Genomic DNA, 5000 nt, shown 5'->3' on the forward strand with positions numbered 1-5000 from the left:
GACAGGGGATCCTCAGCGCTGGCAACGTGAACCTAGACAGGGTGCAGGTGATGGGAAAACTTTCCAGGTTCCAAACTGGACAGGAGATTCTGTGACAGCCTTCACGAAGCTTGGAATTTTACCAGGATTATTTGGGTAGCAGTGTAGTAGTGAGGCGAGGTTTTTGTCACTGGTGCAAGGTGACATCTTTAGTGAACTTTCAATTTAAGCAGAAATCTCTGACCTGGTTTTGATCTCCAAAGTTCAAACACAGGCCATGTGTCAGGAGCACGGACCTCAGTGCTGCAGGGCACAGGTAATGGAGGGAAGAGGGATGAGAGGAGGGAAAGCAGGAACAAGGGGATGAGGCCAGGCCATCAGAGAGACTGCCAAAGAGGGCAACAGGTCCTCTGCTGACATTAGTGGCCAGTGGTTAACTTGGAACAACATGTATTTCACATTAAAACAGTATAAAATATTTGTAGGTGTGTTTGTGCCTTCCTTGAGGGTGTGACTCTCCCTCCCTTAAGGAGGAGAAGTGTCCTCGTGGGTTGCCAGGTATTTAACACATGGAAAATTGGTACATAAAATCCATTTAACTTGTTAGTGAATCAATTGCATCTCCCTTGGTGGCGGTGTGATGTGCAAAGCCTTTCCCTCCAAATTGTTGTCTGCAGTTCTGCTGGCTCATAGCCTGCTTCAACTCCATTCAGCTGGGTAAACTGGGGGAAAAAAAGAGACTTTTGTCCACATGGAGACATTTCCTTATGAGAAAGAAGGATCAAAGAGAAGCACGTAGTTGTGATCTTAAGGAAGGCAGTGAGGTTGGTTTTTCCCAGAGGGAATTCAGCCAGTAAATGTTCTTGTACTGAGGGCAAATTTGCCAGTCCACTGCCACTTTTAACAGCCCAGAAGCTTCTGATGGCAGATGCACTTCCCAGAAAGAGTTAAATAGCAGCACAAGCACAAGAAGGTGAGGAAGGGGAACGGAATGGCTCAACTTTGAGCCCTGCCATCCCATCCCATCCCATCCCATCCCATCCCATCCCATCCCATCCCATCCCATCCCATCCCATCCCGCGCGGGCAGCCTCGCCAGCGGCTGTGTAGGAGCAAGGCAGGCAGGGTGGGACACAGAGCTGGCCCCCATCTCCCTCCTCTCATTGCTTTTCCCTCTACAATGCCAGTTCCAGCCCTGGCTGGGTGAATTACTGCTGGTTTGTGCATTGTCAGGCCATTCATCGCATTATTTTGTTTTTTTGTTGCTGCTCTTTCCTCACTATCGGCTCTGGGCGCTCCCTGCGCCCTGGGATGCGCCGCATCCAGGAACCTGGGATGGCTGCTGCCCGCAGGAATGGCCACTTTTCCTTCGGGAAAAATGGGCTTCTGGGGCTAAACCTGTCTCCAAAGCTCTCTCCATGCTCCTGATTTTTTTTTTTTTCCATCCCATCTCAAGAAGGAGGAACTCGCTGGCGCGGGTAGGGAGGAGGTGGCATTGCTCTGCCACGGGGCTTGGTGTGGAGGGGATGTTGTAGAAATCAATTTCTGCACACATTCTGTCCCCAAACACGGCCTCTGGTGAGGACAGGGAGGTTCTGGCTCACCGTGACCCTCATGGGATTGTTAGAGCTGGAAGAGACCTTGGAGATGGAGTCCAGAGCCCTGCCAAGACAGGGCCACCCAGAGCAGGGGACACACCTGCGTCCAGGTGGGGTGGGAATGCCTCCAGAGAGGGACATTCCACAACTCTCAGTCCTGCTGTGACATTTGCATCCTTGACTCAAACTTTTTTCAGGATCAGACCCCATCAACCCCAATGTGAGGTTGTCTCAATGACCTCTCACAGCTTTGAGGACAAGTTGTGGGTTTTCTGATCAGACTCAGTGCCTGGCACAGCAAAACCCAGATCCTGCCTGAGGTACCTCAAATGAATCCCTCAATTTAAAAAGATTCTTTGTCCAGGTGTGAAAGTTCTGTTATAATTGAGTTTCTCCCCCTTTCTCCCCTCCTTTTTTTCACCTTCAAAATGATTATAGATAATAAAGTAGGATGCAAAAGTCCTCATTAAAAATGCATTTTATAAAATTGAAACTTAAGTGTCAGGTTTTTCAAGCAGTCTGTCAAATACTTGACAATTAAAATAGCTGTTTTTAAAAATTTAATGAGACACAATAAGGACTAAATGCACAAGAAGCTTGCTGCTTCTTAGGATAAAATAGAAACATAACAAGTCCATTATATTTCCTTACAAAAATGTCCCATTTGTAAAATATGCTATAATCTATTTTTAATTAAATTAGTATATGCAATTTATTACCTGAGCTATATTTATTAATATTTAATATTTAATTTCAAATTAATTATCCAAGTGAAAGAGGGCTCAGCTGGGCTGGAGAGACTCACAGAACAGCAAGTGTCCTGCAGCAGCTGGAGGGAAACCTGGAATGTGCAGCTGTCCTGAGCTTTGTGGGAATGAGGGAAATAAAATTAAACATCCGAAGCTGTGGGTGCAGTCACCTTCCTGTGTGGAAGTGTGGAATCCCTGAGATGAATGCCTGACGTTCATGTGTTCATAATTTGGGAAGTTTTTTCACTGTGTTAATCAGAGAATGGATCAGGTGGGAAGGGACCATTGGAGGTTATGGAGTCCAAGCTCCCTGCTCCAGCAGGGACATCCCAGAGCACAGCACTCAGGATGGTGTCCAGGTGGCTTTTGGACACCTGTAGAGAAGGAGATATTGCTGATATTTCATCTCAACACTGCTCTCTGTGACTCTGGAGCATCCCGAGCATCAAGACCTGAGCTTCCAAAGTTGCACCTTCCTCCTCTTTCCTGGGTGGAAAGAGGTTTGGTCCGTTTCTATGCTTTGGGAAGTTTTGCTTTAGATTTCCACAAGATGGGATTTCCTCCTTCTCTCCTGTGCTTTGATGAGCAGAGAAGAAAGTCCCACTCAGAAATTCAAAGTGTGATTCCTTGGGTCAGCACCCAGCCTGTCACCCTGTGTCATTTTAGGCAAACCTAGGCAGACAGAAATCATGGAATGCTTTGGGGTGGAAAGGACCTCAAATCCCCCCCAGTGCCACCCCTGCCATGGCAGGGACACCTCCCACTGTCCCAGGTGCTCCCAGCCCCAGTGTCCAGCCTGGCCTTGGGCACTGCCAGGGATGCAGGGGCAGCCTCAGCTGCTCTGGGCACCTGTGCCAGGGCTGCCCACCCTGCCAGGGAAGGGATTTTTCCAACTGCCCCATCAGAACCCACTCTTAGTCTGAAGCCTTGTCCTGGCACAAGATGCTCTTGTAAAAAATCACTGCACTGGGCCACATTTTCAGGGTTTTCTTCACCATTGTGGCAGGCAGCAGTTGGTATTATTATTATTATTATTATTATTATTATTATTATTATTATTATTATTATTATTATCATCATCATCATCATCATCATCATCATCATATTAATTAATTTATTTGTGAGTGCTGGCAGACTCAAAGTTAGGGCATCCTCGGCTCTCTCCTCTTCTCTTTGCCCCATTCTCTGTTTCTTCCCTTGGAAAATCTTCTACCACTTCTGCTCTGGAGCACTCCAGGGCAAATCTCTTGAAGCACCTCTCTTTTCTTCCTTTTAGTTTGCCACTTTTTGGTTTCAGCACTTTTGTGAACATGACTAAATAGATATCTTGCTCTCAGCCATATACAATCCGACAGGAGCTGCACCAACGGGGAGCTGTGGAGGTACAATGGAATACTTTCTAATTTACCCAGATAATTTGCAGAGACTGCCAGTCCTCTGTTGGTTTAAGCCAAACTTCAGTGTGGGTTGTTGTTTCGTTCTTTTTTCCTCAGGAATATAATTTTATATTAATTACACTGGGATTATCTGAAGGCGTGTGTAAATTCCACATGATTTGTTGAAAAAGGCACCTTTCTGGGAAGGAGAAAGAGCAATCCACTGTGACAGAGCTCAGACAGTTGCAGTATTTTAATCAGCATGGGTGTGCAAAACCAAAATAAAAACCCTAGGAGTAGTGATTTTCTGCACACAATCTGTTTAGTTTGGGAAAACAAATGAAAGAGAGAAATAATTCAATGCTCAGTTGAATAATTGAACATCCTTCCTTCCCAGGATGCACAAGGTGGTTGTACAAAAAACATTTGTTAAACAAAAGTGACCATTAATAATCCAAAGTTGTTCCCTTTTTGGCTGATTTTCATGCAGCCCCATCCCCATCATAAAAGAGCTGTAAGAGGAAGCTTGTCTTTATTTATTAATTCAGACTGACTTCAGAAAGCGCTCCCCAAACCACCAGTGATGGCTTCTGACAGGCTCCTAATCTCTGCCCGCTGCTGCAGGAGCAGCTTCTCCTTTGTCCTGGCACTGTGAGCCACAGCTCCAGGGGTTCCCTGTCCTCCACCCTGGCAGCCAGGCGGGCACAGCCACAGCTGGGTCCTCATCCCAGGCTCCTGGGTGTCCCCAGTTGTCACACAGTGGTGGCAGCACTGTGGCCGTGTCCTGTGCCACACACGGTGACCTCTCAGCTGCTGAGAATTTTAAACTTTCTGTGCTGGCAGGCACTGACCCCCAAGAGAACACTGCATTTGCCCTGAGGCCGTGGAGAAGGCTTCCAAAATGGAATGATGGAACTGGGATTGTGGGTGTGGAGTTTGGATAGAAGTGTGTGATATCACAGCGTGGGAAACTTAGAGTTTGAGGGTTTAGAATGCAGTAATATATTTAAAGCAAGATGGAGGTTTTAGGGCAGTGGCTGGTCCATCTCCTTCACCTTCTTCTTCGCCTTCTTCTCCATGGGTTTGGGTGGTATTTTGTAATTGGATAATCTAAATCTAATCCTGCCCTCTGTGAGGTAGAAGTTGGAGTTTTGGTTGGAAGTGGCTGACAGTGCTCATCCAGTCCAGCTGCCTGACCCAGCCCTTCCCATCACCTGGGACAGAGGTATTGACGAAATCCCAGCACTGAGCAGGTACCTGGAGCTCAGCACTGGGGACAAGTCAAGGTTTTAGACTCCA

Source organism: Geospiza fortis, unplaced genomic scaffold (assembly GCF_000277835.1).
Source record: "Geospiza fortis unplaced genomic scaffold, GeoFor_1.0 scaffold452, whole genome shotgun sequence".
NCBI lineage: Eukaryota > Metazoa > Chordata > Aves > Passeriformes > Thraupidae > Geospiza > Geospiza fortis.